The 20180-nt window shown below is 37.0% G+C and overlaps 1 long non-coding RNA gene across 2 annotated transcripts; it reads left to right on the forward strand.

The window, feature by feature from the left end:
• Window positions 1-1083: 1083 nt before the first annotated feature.
• On the forward strand, window positions 1084-19152 carry LOC115068937. 2 transcript variants are annotated; one of them, XR_003848278.1, is made up of 4 exons: window positions 1084-1129; window positions 1516-1624; window positions 13121-13268; window positions 13587-14440. It is a non-coding gene; the product is annotated as an uncharacterized LOC115068937 (long non-coding RNA). The 2 variants fall into 2 exon arrangements; XR_003848279.1 differs by lacking the exons at window positions 13121-13268; window positions 13587-14440 and adding an exon at window positions 18978-19152.
• The last annotated feature ends 1028 nt before the right edge of the window (window positions 19153-20180 follow it).

The raw sequence follows: 20180 nt of genomic DNA on the forward strand, positions 1-20180 counted from the left end.
ATAAATTCAAAATATTGAAAACCCCTATAAAGTACTAAAGATGATCTATGTCCTGAAGAATCAAACTTTCAACCAAAATTAAATTCTTTTGGGAAAAGTAAACAATCGGCTCATTAGCATGAAAATTTGCTTTTGTATTTAATCAATGATAAAATCATATATGTCAAATAATTGTTTTAGAATAGATTTCGCTCTGATTTAGTAATGTATTTGATTCATCTATTTATTTTATATCAGTAGATATCCAGGGTGGCATAAAATATTTTGGGTGAAAAGATCTCATTGACTAAAATAAGCTTAAGAAGTCCTGGACTAGACCATGCAAGTCTCAGCCCCAAAGTCCAGTCACAGAGAAACACCTTCCAGTTTGTAAGAGCAGGCAGATACTTTATTTTCTTCAGACAAATGCCTCAGGCCTTCTGACTCAGATTACACATTTTTTTTCAAGGAAGGCAAAAGTTATTTATATCTGTCCTCATAAACTTAAACATTCCAAGTGGCAATATTTTAAATTTCCTATATGTGACTAATTACAGACCACTTAACAATAACACTATCAGCTTTTGCATAAAATTAAAGATTTTTATTAGTTTATACTAATTACACAAAATATTATTTTCAAATTGACATTTTCATAGATGTATATACTGCACTCTGATCATATTTTTAAATGGAGACAGCCAAAGCTCCAAAAAGTTAAATGGTATGATTAAATCTCACAGTAACACAGGACCAGGCAGTGAATGTTTTCTAGCTTTTTCCAATCCTGTGCAGGATGTCTACTGCTAGACAAAAGAGGCCTATGTTCTGTAAGGATTTGAGAATGAACTTCCCTTTTGGCCAGGTCATAGTTGAGGTTTCACACATTGTTCCATCTTGCCCTGCAAGATGGTTGTTAGTGAAGCCCTTTCCAAACTATTCCTGTAATAATTTCCGTCCTGAATCCCAGAAAAATTGAGAACATGGGGTGGGGCTCTGTCTCTCCTGCAAACCTCTTGGCTTGTTGCTATTTACTTAATGATTAATCCTTCAACACTGCCTCATTAAATAGAAGGGTAATATTTTCCTTCTGTCTGGACTGGACAGGCTCCCAGCTCGAGTCAGGTACCTTCAGGCCATGGAGATGACGGTATATAATATGCCTTTTGTGTTAGCTTTTGGAAACTGAGCTCGGGTTAGGGAAGGTGGGAATGAAGGATGCACCAAATAATGGATTTCCTTCTGTTTCTCAGCTCTAGGGTCAGTGGAATCCTTAGCAAAATATTTAATGTTTTTAGGACAGAGAGAAATCAGAGTGCATAGAGGATCCGCAGTTGGCATTTGCGTTTGCTTCCCTTAGATACCTTAGGCCACTATTGTGATCAAACCTCCCTCATTACTTTGTTACTGTGGAGTTTGAAAATTATTATTTTAATGTGACAGTTGTGGGTATTATTGTCAATATCTATATCGTGGTTGCATTTATTTTAAATAGTTCAGTCCAACATGGCATCTAAATCTTTCCTTCTAACTAAGAGTTAATTGACTGCTAATTGGAAGGTGGAAGAAGAAAGATAAACTACTGGTGCCACGAGCAATCTGGAATGCTCAGTGATCATGGCAAGAGGAAATTGAAACTGGTGAGGTAAGAAAATGTTTTCTAGTTAAGAAGCATGAGCTTTGTACTGTGCTTTGATTTCACCTTTCATAAGCGTTGGCTATGTTGTACTTCTATGTATGCATTTGAAGAAGTAGAGGACATGATTTCTGTTCCTGGGCATATTTGTAAAGGGGATGTATTCTGTGAATGTTACCTATCTTTAGAGAAACAGTGGGTATAGACTCTCTCAAACAATGAATACATTTTTGAAATAAAGTTACCCATTATTGCTGTTGGGTCACTATTTCTTTTGATAGCCCTTAGATATATTCAACACAGTAAAACTGAGTCTATTTCAGTGAAGATGAGAATAAACACCCCAAAAGAAATAGATAATGAAGTGTCCTCCATGGTTTTGTTTTTACCTGTCTAGATCTTTAGTATTGAGTTGAATATTCCATGCCACATTCTGAGGCAAATGCTGAAAGTACATAGGTTTTTAGATTTAAGTCACTGCTTCTATACTGATCAAGATGTATTGATAAGCAATGGGTTGACAGTCCTTTTTGTTTTCTTTTGTGGAACACCACTTCATGGAGTCTGTGCAATCCAGAAAGGAAGGAGTGGGAAGACTTGGTTAAGTGATTTTTAAACTTGATTATTTATAAAGTGGGGTTTATGAACTCTGTCTTTCTTGAACAGCAGGATTATTATTAGAAGGAAATGAAATAGATGCATGCCAAGGCTCCCTAAGAGGTTATCTGTTTTCTGACTCAGAAGGCGTTGTTTTCAGATTCCTATCATTTTAGTAGCAGAGGCTGGTGGCGGCTTTTGGCCTGTGAGACACTGACATTTGGAACTGAATGGATCCCAGGGCCAGCATATGTTTTGAGTCTAATTTGTGGGATCGGAATGAAGGAAAGAGAAATGAAGGAAAATATTTCCCCTTTTAAGGCCCATGGCCTGTCTGCTTCTCCGAAGCTACTTGGCATAGTACTCTGGTTTGATGGGTAAAATCAGACAGCCCTTGAACAGAGCAGGTATACATCTCCATGTAACGTAATGTGACCCTCCAATTTCTATACTCGTCTGGGATGCATAAATATTTGTGAACTATAGTGAAGGAAGGCCCATAGGTTATAAACAAAGATTTGTGGGGCCTTTTCTAGAATATAAAGCCATGTAAACATTATGCCCACAGTTTACCCCATCTCCTTTCTATGAAGTGAATACTCCATCACTTAAATTAGACAGAAAAGGGTAAGTATCAAATCAAAGCAACAAAATTTCTGGTCCTAGTGAATTGGCACGCCTATTTACTTTATAGATGGAAAGAAGCCAAAATATTGAAAAGACGGGTCATCTAGGAATAAGATCATCAGCTAAGTATTTCTTGCTTGACTCAGAACAAAGTGATGACTAGCTATTTTAGCTATTGTAGTGATGTTTACAAAGATCGTTCTATACACAGTTTAGCGCCTAGGCAATCTAGTCTCTCTGCCAGTGCAGAAAAGCATACTACTTATACAACACTATCTATTGATCACACATTCTCCTTCGTGTTAGAACTATGAATAGTCTCACTGAAGTACTTTCCTTTCCTTCTGATCCCTACATAAAAAGGGCAAGGCACCTTCACGTGGAAAGTCAATCTTAAATCTGGGCTGTTTAATTTTCTTCTTGATCTAACTCTGCTAAGCTTTTCTCTCTTTTTCATTTTAAAATTTTTGTTCTTATTCGTGCTTCATTTGTTTATTTGTATTTTGTGATGGCATCTCTATGTAGCCCCAGCTGGCCTGGAATTTACTATATAAACCAGAGTTGCCTTGAACTTTCATAGATCTTCCTGTCTCTGCCCCATTAGTGTTAGAACTACAGGCATGAGACAACATATCCAGCTTATCTCTTAAAGAATGCTTTGGACTTTCAAAATGTGATAAAGGAACTTCCATTCAGAATTATGGATTTATGCCTTGCTAGTTTAGTGACACCAGAAGCACTTTATATGTGCAAACTCAATATTCAATGAGATGGGTTCTATTAGTTGCATTTCAAAGATGAAGAATCTGAGGCAGAATGGAATAATCTCAATGTGCTTGAAGTCAGAGTTGGTGGAGAGTAAGTACAGCTCCAGTTCTCATGTTTTATTACCACTACATATATAGAATTTTCCCACACTCCTGCCGTCCCTTCCTGTGATTACCTTCTTTTCATATTGTAAGCAACTATGTACATTTCCAGCCCTCACTTTCATTCCTTCTTACCTCATATCCACGACCACTATGCTACAGAATCTTTTTCTCAAGATCATCTGTAATTAAGGATTAAATATGGAACATCCCCAATAGTCTCGTGTGTTGAATATTTGATCCACAGTTGGCGATGCTAGTTTGGAAGGTTCTTGAAACTTAAGAAGGCAGGGTGTCAGTGGAGGAGCAAGAAACCTGAAGTCAGGTCTCAGGACACTCTGTCTTGTCTAGGACCTCTCTGTCTTGCTCTGTTCCCAGGACACCATCCTGATGTAGCTTGTGCTGTGACGCCTTCCTTGTCAGGACAGGCTAAATGTCTAAAGCTGTGAGCCCGTGTAGATCTTTCTGCCCATATGCTGTTCATGTCATATGTTTTGTGACAGAAATGAAAATTCTGATAACCTATCTATGAATTTAAGTCACTCATTTTTCTGTTTAGACTTAATCCTTTTTAGATGTGCACTACTAACCTAGTTATTTCTACTTATTTTTCCTCCAGAACTTTTATTTCTGCAACTCTCCCCTAGTGCTCTAGATAAAGGAGAGGATAAAAATTATGTAAAGGCAAAGAAATGAATAGTCTGATCTGGAAGCTCAGTGGTAAGTTCCTGAACTACAGTGTAGTTAGACTTGATGATGATGTTATAAGGACAAAAAGGGGTCAAAGGGCACTCTAAGGCTTTAGACCGTGTTGAAAAGTTGAAGAAAAATGCGAGTCAGTAAAAAAGACCCAATTTGAAATATATTGAAAACTAATTTTTTGTCTCTGATTTAGAAAACATTTTTATTTTGAAAGATAATACAATATTTAATAGGTAAAGCTAAATATTTAATAAACACAATACGATTATGGTACACTATGGGTTATCACAAATCATGTATTCAAAAGAATTTAATAATAAAAATAAAATAAAAGTTACAAGAGGAAATAATATACTTTATTAATATACATCAACTGTACTTACAGTTTTTAAAAATTCATGCTTTTATTAATTATTTAAGAATTTCATATAATGCATTTTTATCCTATTCATACCCTGTACCTCCCCCTAACTCTTCCCAGATCCACCACCACCTCTCTATCCCTACCAACTTTGTTTTCTCTTTTTTTTTTTTAAAAAAAAAAACCAATTCATTGAGTCCAATTTGTGCTACACATATACTTATGGTTGTGGAGTCATCCACTGAAGTGTGTTCATCCAGGGGCCTCACCCTTAAAGAAAAGTGACTCTCCCTGCCCCAGAAGCCATCAACTGTCCATAGCTCCTCAGTGAGGAGTGGGAACCTGTGAACTTCTTCTTCCCCTTTCATGCTAAAATTTTTACCTGCTTGAACTCATGCAGGTCTTGTTCATACACAGTTGCTATGAGTTCATGAATGTGGTGGGCCTGTCATGACTAGATGACACTGTTTCAGTCCCTGATTTTCATAGACCTCTGGCTCCTACAATCTTTCTCTGATGGTGCCTGAACCTTGAGGAGGGGTGATATATGTTTCACATTTGTGACCGAGCACTCCACAGTCACTCATTCGCTACACTTTGGCCATTTGTGAGTTTCTGTGTTACCTATCATCCACTGCACAAAGAAACTTCTTTGATGATGTCTGAGAGCTGCACTAAGTATTAATCTATGGGCATGGATGTAGGAATTTAGGGGGCAATTTCATAGTATGTATGTTTAGCAGAATAATAGTAGGAGATTTATCCCATAGTGTTTGTACCCATTAGCATATTTTGCCATGCTGTTCACTATTATAGTTCAAGGGTTCACAGCTGGGTAAGACTGTTGATGACCTCCTCACAACAGCCTACATAGGACTTTGTGGTACTTTGAAAGCTAACCAGCAAGGAGGAAGATCCCTGGTCAGTACCAACTTGATTTCTTCTTGTTTTATGACCAATGTGTGTGATGTCTTCAGCAATAGATATTTACATCAATTCTGGTGGGCAACTAAGAGCAACAGAAATAGCAAGCACTGTTTGCTTTGAGGGTCTCTGGGACACCTCTAATAATGATTCATGGTGAGGTATCCCACACCTGGCTCTGTGCTTTTTATCTGGCAACATATGGCTTGTGGAATGGACATAATCCCCTGTTCCCCTCTGTAGGGTAACTCCATTCAAACTTTTTATAAGAGTATATATATATATATAGGGTTTATCTGTTTTACACAGTAGGTTTCCGTATGACTTTTTAGAAAGCTCTTTAGTGTTAGTTCTCCTTACTTACATTCCCTCTATGCATTGCCCTGTCATGCCTCACCCCTTTCAGACCTTCCATTTCTATTGTTTCTACATTAAAATAGTAGGCTTCCATATGACTTTTAAAAACAGTGCTAATTATTCCTCCCACACATCCTCTACCCTCCCCTTTCATTCCCCTACACCTAAAGTGCCTGCCCCATCATCTCCTTTTACCCCTTCATATCACCAGTGTTCCACTATCTCCCCCGCACCGCCCGAACTTAAGATCTTGCTCCCCTGTCCCCACCAACTGGTCACTTTTCAGTTTTCTAGATTCTACAAGTAAAATTAAGCACACAAATCTAAATATTCGACACTAAGATCCATGCATGAATGAGACCATGTGATGTTTGTCTTTCTGGGTGAGTGTTACCTCACTCAGTATATTTTGAAGCTCCATCCATTTACCTGCAAATTCCATAATTTCATTTTTCTCTACAGTTGAATGAAATTCCACTGCATACATTTCCATTGTCCAGTCTTCAATTGATGGGTATCTAGGCTGTTTCCATGTCCTATCTATTGTAAATAAAGCAGCTATGAACATGGAGGACCATGTTTCTCTGTACTAGGAAATAGAGTCCTTTGGGTAGCCCAGGAGTGGTATAACTGGGTCATATGGAAGATCTATTTCTAAATTTAGGGGACCCTCCACACTGATTTCCATAGTGGCTATACCAATTTGCATTCCCACCAATGGTGCATGAGAGTTTCCTTTTCGCCAAAACCTTGCCAAGATTATTTGCTTTCTTAATCTTAGCCATTCTGACTGGAGTAAGATGAAATCTCAGTGTAGTTTTAAATTGCATTTTCCCCATAGCTAAGAATGTCGAATACTTTTAAAAGGCCAGAAAGGTCTTAACATAGATGACAGAATGTATGAAATCCAGTGGCGGTGGGGGTGCTATAGGGAGGCTCAGATTGGGGAAGGTGTCTAAATTTGATTAAGATCTATTACACAAAATGCACAAAAAACTTAATAACAATTTTCTTAGCCATTTGTATTTCTTCTTCTGAGAAATTTCTGTTCATTCTGTAGCCTCCTTTTGAAATGGGTTATGTATTTTCTTGCTGTTTACTTTTTGAGTTCTTTGTATATCCTAGACATGAATCCTCTTTCAGACATATAGCTAACTGCCAAAGATTCTTTTCCCATTCTGTAAGATGCCTCCTCAGTTGATTTAGAGTTTCCTTTGTAGTACAGAAGCTTTTTAACTTCATGAAGTTCCACTTATTGATTGTTGATCTTATTTCCTGGGTGACCACAGTCCTACCCAGAAAGTCCTCACCTGAGCTTGTATCCTAAAGTGTATTTCCTACTCCTTCTTCTAGAAGTTTCACAGCTTCATGTCCAATGGTAAGATCTTTTAATCATTTAGAAATGATTTGCTTGCAGGGTGAGAGAGAAGGATTAAGTTTCATTCTGCTTCATGTAAATATCTAGTTTTCCCCAAAAACATTTGTTAAAAATCCACTCTTTCATCCAATATATGTTTTTGGCATCTTTGTCAAAGATCTGGTGACTATAGGTACATGGACTTATATCTGGGTCCTCAATTCTATTCCATTGATTATCTTTCATTGCTTTTTTGTAATAGTACCGTGCTTTTATCTCTGTAACATAACTTGAAGTCAGGAATGGTGATGCAACAGTTTTCAGTGGTCAGGATGGTTTTGGGTGTCTTGGATCTTTTGTGTGCCCATATGAATTTCAAGATCATTATTGTAATTTCTGTGAAGAATTGCAATGGGATTTTGACAGTGATTACATTGAATCTGTAGATTGCTTTTTTGTAGGATGGCCATTTTCACAATATTAATGCTACCAATCCATGTGCATCAGAGGTCTGTCCATCTTCCATTGTCTTCTTTAATTTCCTCAGTGTTTTAAAATTTTCATTTTAGAGGCCTTCCAAATTTATTCCCCGTGCCTTAGGTTTATTCATTCTCAGTTAAAGTCCCAAGGAAAATATGTAATTGACTGAATTTCAGTGAAGTGCCTATAGTCTACATGCCAGAGAGCAAGTTCCAACACCAGGTTGCATGAAGGACCAGTCTTATTTCCATTGCTATCATTTTACAACTAATGGATTATTTGAATGACACATCGTATGGTACATGTGCTAGATAATACATTCCAGATACTACAGGTCAAGTCCATATTTTTAAAAAATAGTCATTTCCTTACAATTTGACCAACTGATTATAGTTACACTCTATTCAGTAGTTTCATGCCAGTTTCTTCATCTCTTCTATCTGATGAAAACGTGTTACAGCATCAAATATAACATGCCACTATGAAAACTTTTCTAACTGTTCCAGTTACCAATGATCTTTGTCTTTTTTTGTTTTTTTTGTTTGATTCCTTTGTTTGTTTTTCTTTGTCTTATGATTTCTTTTTGTCTCACACATCTTCCACTTACCCCCAAAGTAGTAAGAACTCTATGTCATGTTCCTTAGATACTGGGATAACATAAAGCATGTGTAACAGCAATGTTCAATAAATATTAGTTAGGTGACAGAGAGATGTAGAATTCTAAAATAAATTGCCATATAAACTCAGCTAAATACATATTTTCTGATCCACCCATATATGCAAAAATTATAAGAGGGTTGAGAGTTGATAACTTGAAGATAAAATTTTGGATTCAAGTGAGAAGGGATTTGATGAAATTGATTGTAAAGCTTAAGGTGCTGACCACATCTGTTTCCCCAACTTCAGGCTTCATGTCTGCAGTACTCTGAAATTCATGCATGTCTTAGAGGTTGGTGTTTTAAAGGTAATTGGGACTTTTATGGAATCAAATTCTTTTGTTAGCAAACTGGCACCATTTTATGCTGCTAGAAATGGCTGATCGGCAACCCATATAATGTAAATGAGATGATCAGTCAAGTCCTTGTCCCAGACAGATTTAGAAACTGAATTGGAGTGGTGACGGGGTAGAGGGGCAAGAGAAACAAAAAATAAGATGGTTTATCATTGGCCTCTTTAAACCTTTTCCCCTTGATGATGTAATTACTTTTGTCATAAAAATATCAATGTTGACAGTTGTAGAACTCTGTGGATAGATATTTTAGTAGAAAATCGCCTTGGGAAAGACTGTGCACCTCATGAATTTTTTTCCTGTCACCTGAGGAACTCCTGCTATCACTATTGTACTGTTCACAATAGGACCCCTCCATCAAAGGGTATATTGTATTGCTCTTTTGTGAATTACCATGCCAGGGAAAGAATTAACTCAATCTAGTATCTTTCACTCCAATGATATGATTCTGGCTCAAGAAGTCCCTTCCACTAAGGGTGACTTCCAGGATTCTGACATAATCTTCTTTTGTCTCTTGATACTGACTTCTGGTTTTCATTTTCTTAAAAAGCAACTCCTCTACTTCCCAATGCCTTCATGAGCTAACACATTCTCAGTTCCAAAAAACGCAACAATAAAGTTGGTGACAATTCTATCATACAGTCAGCCATCTAATTTTGGTCTGCTCAAGATTTATGGAACACTTGATGTGTAAGAATTTTCAGAGGTTATGAAGCCTGCTGCTCTCAGCAATAATGTCAAGACACACGGAGTAAATATAAATGTCACCAATCAAGTCTCACTAAAATAGCTAAATACTTAAATATATGGAAGATTCTCCTTTTGAATGTAATAAAGCATTTATTTATTTATTTATTTATTATTTTTGTCTTTTTGAGACAGGATCTCCCTGTAGTCCCAGCTGACCTGAACTCACTATGTAGACCAGGCTGGCCTTGAAGTCACAGCAATCCGCCTGCCTCTCCCTCCCTAGTGCTGGGACTAAAGGTGTGTGCCACCATGCCCGGCTATTTAAATGTTATTTCAATAAAAACAACTCTCCTAATCTCTTCAAATTCATTTATTTTGTTTGACTGAAAATGAAAGTGACAAATGACAATCCACCTTTCAAAGATATTTGCAATTTGTTCCTTATCTGTGTTTTAGGGTCTCAGATCTTTGGATCTCTCAGTTCTCAAAGTTATAATCAGATTGTGTTATTATAAGGATTAAATGAGATGATTAAATATATATACCCAAATGTTAAATGCATACAAGTAATGATAAAACACATTATAGTAGGAGAGAATTACTTTTTACATTTTAATGACAAAACTTATTTTGACTTTTTGTATTTAAGTCACGTATTTCAATGCTCCAGTTGATGTCATTCTCCATGAACTATTTTTCATCAAGAGACCTATGATTAACATGGTAATGTCAAGCCTTGGTTCTGGTAATGCTGGAGTATCTTATATTGTACTAACCCTTCAGCAGATGATAACAAGGAACTTTGGGAAAAGTAATTTTATAGTTTATGGTAACAACTTAAACAAGAACAATGATTGTTACAATAATCTGTAAAAGATTAATAAATCAAAGGATATTCACGTACTCTCAGAGTATCCCCCCATAAGATACTTTCTTGTAAACAGAGGAAAATCTCCCTTAACAATAGAGAAGTTCAGCAGAAAGCTTGTTAAGAAGTAATTCAAATGCATATCAGAAGTAATAAAACAATTTCCTATCTGGGGCCTTCAGTGACAATGTACTGTGAAGAATACACCATCACTCCTGAAATTTTAACTGCCCCAAATTCACAATCTGAATTAAGTCTAATCATGAAAAGTCATCTGATAAACCCAAGTGAAAGGATTCTCTAGTGCATAATTAAGAATATTTATAAAACAAGGGCAAAAGACTGAAGAATTATTCTTTAACTATCCATTAATGCTTTAAATTAAGTTGATTAATACATAAAATAAAAATAGATTTCTAATACTCATATCTGAAATATTAAGTGATTATGTGTAGAAGCGCACTGGGCATGGAAGACGGGCAGCACTTTCATCATCACTGTCAATTCTGTGAGACAGTTTTCTTCAAGAAGATTAAAAAGACTAGTGGGGAAAGACAATGGCAGACAGTACTCGACCTAGAATTTAATTTTACCATAAAGGACACAATTGGGGGAAAATCTGAAAAATCTCAATAATGTATCACTTTTAAATTCTATGATTTGATAGTAGGTCTGTGGCTGATTGTACATTAGGAAATATATTCCTAATAAAACATTTAGCAATAAGTGGCATTGTGTCAGCAAATTACTCTCAAAAGATCTAGAGAAATTATTTGAGATAGATTCATACATGGAATATTTATGAGGGAATACATATGTGATCAAATTGCATAGATAAAGGCAATAATCTGTATTTGCCAGGTATGATGGAGTATACCTATAATCACAACCCTTCAGAGGCAGAGGCAGACGATCTCTGTGAGTATGAGGCCAGCTGGTTTATATGGTGAGTTCCAGACCAGACAGGGCTACATAGTTAGACCCTGTACAAAAATGTAAAAACAGAAAAATAAAAAAGGCTATCTACCTTTGACCTCACTGAACATGCCTGAAAAAGACTAAGAGGTAAGCTGTGCCATGTTCATACACTGGCAGAATCATTACTGTGTACATTGCCCCCAGCAGTGATCAACTCAACTGAATAACAATACATCTTTTAAGCCTAAATTTTATTGAGCACCTGAAGATATCATACAGTTCATACAAGATTTCAAAGAACTAGACCAGCCCATATTACATCTTGGAGAAGAGCAAAGTTTGAATATCTAAACTACTTTATTACACTTCTTCCAAAAAGCATTACAGTTAATAAAGTCACATTTGTGTAACAACAGACCAAAAGAATGGAGAAACAGCAGAGAGCCTCCGGATACAGACCCACACATATTTAATCAATGATTTCTTCACAAGGAAGTCCAGAACAATAGGATAATCTTTAGGAAAGAGATCAGCATTGATTCTTATTAGGAAGTCTTGCAACAATGATGTCGTCAAGAAAATAGGATAACCCTTAGGAAAGAGATCAGCATTGATTCATATTTCATACCTCACACAAAAATTAACCTAAGATGGACCTTAGATCCAAGTATAAAAGCAGTGCTATCCAAAATACTAAAACAGCAGGCTTGGTGGTGCATACCTTTGGGAGAGAGAAGTGGGTGGATCTCTATGAAATGGAGGCCAGCCTTGTCTACACAGTGAGTTCTAGGCCAGCTGGGCCAATAGGGAGACCCAGTCTCAAAAACAAGCAAACAAAAAATATTAAATCATGAGATACTATTGTGAGCTTTGAGGTAGACAGAGGTCATAGAAATGACTCTGAAAATCCTAAACACAAGAGGGAACCTAATAATTTATACTTAATCAAAACTGAAAACGTCCACTCAGAAGATTCCCCTGATACTGCAAACAAGCTGACAGATTAGACTGGTGTTACCCAGTTTTCTGGCATCATTGGAATAGGATTTGAGATTTAAGATGATTTTGATTATTTAAAATAAGTTACAGTTTCATATACTTGATTTTTAAATTATTTTGATTTTTGCATTTATTATATGAACTAAGAATTTGAATAATAAACATACTGAAGAATTATTGTCCAAAGAATACTGTTCTGGGGCTCCAGACATGCACTTTGTTGCAAGAGGAAGAAATACCTCTTTGTGTTGATTTTCTGGCTCCATATTCTGAATATTCGTGGTCCGTTTCCTAAATACTAATTCCTTCTTCACAGGTTTGAAATGAATACCGCCCCTACCACTTTCCTGGCAATGAGTACCCTCAGATGACCCTGGAAATGCATTGTGCTGGCTGACATTGCCTCCTTAGAAGCCATTACTAATGAGTTACTGTAGTATCATTTTTCACAAACCCCTTTTCACTATTCATGTATTATAATAATCTTAATTTAACCCCTTTCCATGCAGTTCCACTGAAGACCATGTTCATAAGTGTATTTAAGAAAAATTAATTTTTTTCATATCACTGTTACCATGGGAAAACTCCTTAAGCTTTCAAAACCTTCTTTCTTTGTTTTGTTGTCCAAAGTATTTTTATTGATTTTTTGTGAATCTCATACTTGTTAATCATATTTAGACCTCCTCTATCTGTACCTCCCCATAGGTCACCCCCAGGATATCCCACATTCTGTCTTATCTGTTAAAGCTTACAGAGTCAAGTTTGTGTACCCAGCTGTCTCTCGATATGAATCCATCCACAGGAGCCTATTCAGCCTATCTAGCATCACTCCCTTAAAGAAGATCAACTCTCTCTCACCCAGCAGTGATCAGCTGCCAATAGTTCCTCAGCTAAGGTAGGGGCCTCCTGACCATTTCCCCAAAAGCAAAACCTCCTTTCTTTATTTGTAAAACAGCATTATTTTGCCTGTGTTGACATATCCCTAGGGTCTGGGTGAAAGAAAAATCTAATCTGTCATGTTTTTTTAAAAAATCTGAATCATTTTGTGGAGGAAGTTGTTTATTACCTTTTGGTTTTGGTTAGTGTTCATATACTCCACGACCTTATTCCTGGGACTTGATTATTTTAGGTATGGGTTCTGTCCCTACAAACCACTTTCTGCTGGTTGCCAAAGGCTGAACAATTGTTAACTTTATCACCATTGTTCTTACAGACTTTGATGAACGCCTTCACAGCAGCTGCTCTCCCGCACAGTCATTTGTGGAGATTGTTTCTTCCCTCACTGGAACCTGGAGTATTCTCTTTCGGAGACAGGCCTTCCTCTGAATCACTGCTTTTGGTTGCACTCTTCTTAGAATATCTTTCAGGCCCAAATTATCTCATGATGGATGTGATTACCTGTTCCCTTAAGGACTGAATATCATACTAGGCTTTTGAGACAATCAACACAATTAGGTGTAGGCTTTATCTTCATTTTATGCTTTATGTAATATGCGTCCAGCTTATCTCCCCTCTAGCCTGGCAATATGAGCAGTCAGTTAGGCTCCAAGTAGGTTCAGTGGCTTCTATTTCAGGAGCAGAACACATGTTACATCCATTTCTGAGAGAATGTGAGGCTTTCTGTATGTTCCCCAACCCCATATATATTCTTCTGCAGGTAACAGGGGATTGCTACAGCTTAGTGCTTACTAAGAAATGATCACCATTTGGAAGGTCAGGCAAGGCTTCTCCATTAACTCTCACACTGAATGTGCACAATCCTAGGTATTAGGCTTAAAAGAATATTATTATAGTTATTATTGGATGAAGAAACTGAGGCTCCAAGATGAAAAAGTTTATTAACCTTAGCAGATGAGTAAGGGATGGATGTGCACTGGGAGACTGGGTCTTTGATTCCTGGTCTAGGACCTGTTTTTTTTTTGTTTTTTTTTTTTCATAATGAACTGATTTTAATCAAATACAAAAACAACGTGTATAAGTATTTTTAAAACCCCAAAATGGTAATAGCCTCATTTGAATGCAAAGGCAAACAACACAATTATAAGAATAAAGTGAAGGCTTTTGAAAATCTTTTAGTAAATTGCTTGGTTATATCTGATAATTTCCTTCAGATAAATAAATCTTATTTTTACCCTTCTACTTAAGTGCCTTTCTGGCTTAGTTTCACAAATAGCATATTCTGTTCAAACAAATAGAGCTTGAAACACTTGTGATTTTCTCCCTTGACTCTCATGTTTCCTTCTCTCACTCTTTTTTATGATTATGGCCACACTGGCAGCTGTGTTCGTTGCAATCTATGGCTGGCTATACCTTTAAGTACCTAGCTTGGAAATCATTCTGTCCCTCTAGATTTGAAAAATTACACCCCATCTCCCAATTCAAGATACACTGAGACAGAGCTGTGCTGTCTGCAAGAATATTAGTTCTGAGAATAGGATTACTGTTTGCCCCACACACTCAGCTCTCTTGCCAGCAATAATCAAAGCACACTGGTATTTCTTTAATGACAAAGCCTCCCGGTGTGTTAATTTGGTTCTCTGTGACACTATATCTTGTCAGAGTAGAGAAATGGGAAAACATATATTAATATCACTGTCAGCCAACTGGTTCACTTTCTATGTAATACATATCTAGAAGGAATAAGGACTTTAGTTGTGTGTGTCTAGGAGGATACCTGGGTTCTGAGAGGGCCATGGACTCAGACATCCTGTTGTCCCCAAAGGGAAGACTTTTCCCATGTAACTGCTTGCTCTGGTACTAAAGAAATTAACTTTATCCATCATGACAAATTGCCCTGCCATGGAGCATCATCTTTACACCATTCCTTAAATGTTTCTTATCCCATGGCATAGAGGAAGAAAAAGGGATGTGCCATTGAGTAGACTTGGCCTCAAGTGACTGTCTGATAATGAGCTCTTCACTCCAGTCCCAGAACACTCACTGATAAAGCCTGAGTTGCTGGTATTGAGAAACTATTTAAATGGCTTTATGGTCACAGTATTCACCCTCAAACCTGAAACTGATCTATAAAGCAACAAAACCCCAGCACAGAGATGATCTAAAATGTGGAGATACATGTTTTAAAATGTTGCTCAAATGGGAAATGAGACTCGGGGCCAAGCCCGTGTCATATTGTCAAAAAATGTCTACTTATATGCTTTAGAACTAGGAATGCTCTTGGCTCAATCTATACATTTTAAGTTCCAATAATGATAGTCCCATTTCCTGAAGTCACCTGCATTGCTAATTAACTTTAAGTATCACTGTTTTCTGGAACTCTGAAGACAGCTATCTTCTACCTCCTATTTTTCAAGAAATTTTTATGGCTTCAAGCTTGTGTTTTTGCATTGGGCTTTTTTGTTTTCAGATGTCAGTGCATAAATTGATGGGGGTTGGTTCTAGAAAGCATCATTATTCCTTTTAATTAGCAACTGTCCCCCAAAATAGCTTGTTAAAGGGGAACTGACACTTTCCTTTCCTCTTTCCTTTCTCATCAAGACGCTCTAAATTTACAGCAACCCACTGGAGCCTGTCAGCGTGCCTACCGTGTTTGCAGTCCAGCCCAGCCTTAGCCTTTTCGAGACGTTCTCAGGGCCTGTGCTTGGTTTGCCTCTTCCTGTTTGCCTTGTAACTTTAAATAATGTGGTTGCTTCACAACCACTTGTTTTTTGAGTAGAGAGCAGGGCTTATTTTTCTAGCAGATAAAATGACTTCCCACCATTCACTCTTTGTTATTTCCCCTTTCTGAAGGGCGGCCTGATGAATGCAGGGCGACATGTAATGCATGTTTTCCTGTTTTCTGCTGTTTCTCCATTGGGCTTGTCAGTCAGTCATAGGCTCGGTTCAGGGGAGGATGTGGCATTCATATGAGAAGGAAGTTACAAAGAATCTGTATGTGTGTGCGTTATATTTCTCACAGAGTATATATTCCTGTTTGAGAATCAGGTGTTACTGGCATTTATTTCTAAGGTGTCATGCACGTAAGTAGTACAACTGGAGGCTAGTCATTAGGAAAAGGGAACTATAGAAACCAGGCACTGCACTACCATTTCCTGAGCTATCATACCAAACCTTTATAGAAACCTACAGATGAATTGTGATGTGATGCATTAGGGTTACACCCACTGAGGGCTTAAAGGAACTCTAGGAAAATATAAAGAAAATTGTATGTTTAAAATCTAGACTGTTTTGGGCAAGATCTCCTAGACCACCGGCTTCTCCTGACCCCACCTCTTACACCTCAGGATCTAGTCAGCTTCCCCTCGCTGCTGAATGTGATTTTTTTGTTAGTAAATGCCTGCCTGTAGGACGCCCTAGGACTTGTGGGTTTTGAGGAGAGTGGTGTTGGCAGACTGGTCCACAGCCAGTGGCACTCAGTGGCAGTAGCCATCTGAGAGGAAACTATGGACACGAAAAGTTTTCTTCTAAAATTTTTAGCAAAGAGAATGTAAGCTTAGTTTATTACGCTAAATGAATTAGAAATAAAATATAAACACATAAGGGGTTCAGGCCATGGGCATTTCTATTTTGTGACATCATATGGGATCATATTAAATAAGACTACTTTATATGGTAGGGGCCTAGAGGGCCTTTTAGCTTAATATGTCAGATGACAGTTACTTACTTGCATTCATAGCCATGATTTAATTAATTCTGAAAATAGTTTTAATAATAAAACACCTTTGCTGAATATTCAAATATTTCTTATAATTTAGAATCTATTTTAGGACACAGGTAGGAATTAAACTAGCCTAATACCTAGTTGTTTAATGAAAGAAATAAGAGAGGTGCACTGACTATAAAAATGGGGTGATGTGGCATATAATATTTGCGTATGTGACACATAACTTTTGCGTATGTGGCATATAATTTTTCTTTTTATATATTTCATCCCCAAATCTTATCCTTTAAATAACCTAACAAGGTATATGATAGTATATCATGTGATAGTCAAGTGAGGTACTGGGCTCTCAGGCCCCTTCTGGAGGATTGTGATCTGAATAGGTGCTGTTGTTACTCATTGACCCAGTTCACTAAACAGTGAAAAATATCCCCCCAAATTTTAGTGGCACTGACCACTTGCGCTTTATCACGTTTTGTAAATGAGCTGCACTGATGGAGAGTGCTTTCTTTTCAACTGGAATAAGTGTGAAGAAAGAAAACCAAAGTTTGAACATTTGGATGAAAGTAGACACCAGGATTAGAGAGGTTCATAAACTTATGTGGAGCTTCAAGTTGTGGCATAAAAAGGGAAAGCCTCACAGGAAAGCAGATAATTGAGGATACTTGTCTGACACAAAGAGCAAATTGTAGCTTGGATGCTCAGTGGTATCCATAACTTCTCTAACCCTTGTCTAATATCCCTACCATCTCCCACTGAGCATTTCAAAAAAGCCATAATCGGTACTATGAAGAAGTTATGCAAGAGTTTACCTAAAACTGCAAGGAACGTGGTAGATCTCAGTACAGACAATACTGTGACCTTATTCTTCCTGTGGTGTTACCACAGAACAGGATGTCAACCTTCATGCTTGGGGTGGGGAAGGACTCATCACCAGTTAGTAAAAAAGAATACATTTATTCCATAAGCCAAAGAAATATTCTAGGTACAGCATGAATTCCGATGTGGCAATGGGCACAGGGAGACTTGAAGAAATTCAAACTCCTTTTTTATGATGGCAATTGGACAAAGGATTTGAAAAGTATAAATATGAAATATTTTATAGAAAAAGACAAGCAGACAAGCAAACACTGAAAAAAGAAACAGTTACAACTTTAATAATAAATTTTTAATTTACTTTGATTTTTTTTAATAATAACAAAAATATTAGTTTACATTTATGTTTATTTTTGATAGTTTATTACTTATTTTAGGTGTATGAATGCTGTGCCTGTGTGAATGTAAACACATCACATGTGTGCAATGCCCACAGAGGCCAGAAAAGGACATCAGACTCCCTGGAATTGGAGTTATGAATGGTTGTTAGCTGCCATGTGGGTGTTGTGAACTGACCTTGGTTCTCTATAAAAACAGCCAGTGCTCTTAACTGCTGAGCCATTTCTCCAACTCCTGTTTTAGAATTTCTTTCTTTAAAAAAAATCATTTGTTTTATGTTATGTGCACGAGTGTAATACCTGCATGTGTGTAAGTGCACTCATGTTGTGCAGTGCCCATGGAGGACAGAAGAGGGCCCCTGAAACTGGAATTGCAGATGATTGTTAACTGCCATGTTGATTCTGGGATTCAAACCCAGATCTTCAAGAACAACCAGTGCTCTTAACCACTGAGCCATCTCTCCAGTCCTTTTCTTAAAACATCAAAGAATGCAGGAAAGGAGAAAGTGGCATGGGGTAAGACTATAAGAATGGATAAGAAGAAAATTTAATTTCTCTCTCCTCTCTTGATTGAAAATTTAGCCATGTAAGAAACTTTCTCAACTTAATAGAGGCTATTCCCCTTTAATCACCAAAAATTCGCTTGTTCTATGAGATGGACAAGTAGCTTTTTTTTCCTTTTTTATGAAGCCTAGGTTTATAATCCTTGCTCATGGATGTAGAAGACCTTTCTCATTTACTGTGTTCCCTATTTTCTCTTGGTCCACAGTTTCTTATTGCATGTGTCAAGCCTCAGTCTGGCAGATCTTGGAACACTTAAAAGAAAATCTCAATGCTGCAGGAACACACATGAAGGAATGGGGGCTATCCTTGGGAAGCTGAGACTAAGAGAAAACATGGATATTTCATTTTAAAGAGATTGATGGAACAAGGTATTTTGGTGCACGCCTTTAATCCCAGCAGAAGCAGGCCAATGTGAGATCAAGGCCAGCCTGGTCTACATAGTGAGTTCCAGGCCAAATGGGGCTACAAGGAGACTCTGTATCAAAAACAAAATAAATACCCAAAAACTTAATGGATAGCTATGCTAAAAAAGAAACAGGCTTTATCTCCATTGTTCTAGAACACAAATCTAGGTAAAAAAATAAAAAATAAAAAACTTCCAAAATAAAACACACAGTGGTATATTTCTCTTCATTTAAAATATATAAGCATAATTGTTATCCATTAGTGACACTTATTCAGGAATTCTTAAACAAATACCACTTTGGACTAGATTTTATGATTCCTTCAAAAATTAAAACTTTATTATGTCAAAGCTTTAACATTATTTTATATCCTTTAAGTATTAAAAATGTACATGCAGCAGATTTACTACTTCTACCTATTAAATCACATTTTTACACAATTTATATTTTATATACAATTATATGAATGTGAAGACAGTCTTGAAAGCATAGACAGCATTTGGCAATGTTATGACCACGAGCAGAGTAGAAATTTTCTAGTAGGAATGAAGGGAAATTGTTTTCAGAATAAAGTTAGAGCATGTCTAGAAATAAGGGTGAAAGGAATAACCCTGGATATTCAAAGCATGTGAGTAAAGTATTTTTGAAAAATAAAGTGGGAACTAAGGGTCCTGAGATGACATTTGAGTCTGCCTTCCCTCCCAGAACCTGGGGGCACTGCAATTAAAATGGCAGCATTCAAAGACAGAAGCTAGAGTCTTGATTTATCAGTTGGCAGAATATACCCCCCAAAGTCACTCAAATCTTAAGTGTAGGGGAGCCATTAATTTCAGGATGCTGCAGTTTAGTTTGTTTCAGAAATTAAAATACTTTGTCTACTGAGAATGGAAAAGTAAGTCAAGTTCAACACTCACTGCTCATCTTTTTCCTACAAACTTAATTTTTATTTTATTTTTTTGTCAGGAATCTTGATTATCACTCACATCATATATTCAATTTGCTTA

Source organism: Nannospalax galili, unplaced genomic scaffold (genome assembly GCF_000622305.1).
Source record: "Nannospalax galili isolate Female #2095 unplaced genomic scaffold, S.galili_v1.0 scaffold169, whole genome shotgun sequence".
Taxonomy (NCBI): domain Eukaryota; kingdom Metazoa; phylum Chordata; class Mammalia; order Rodentia; family Spalacidae; genus Nannospalax; species Nannospalax galili.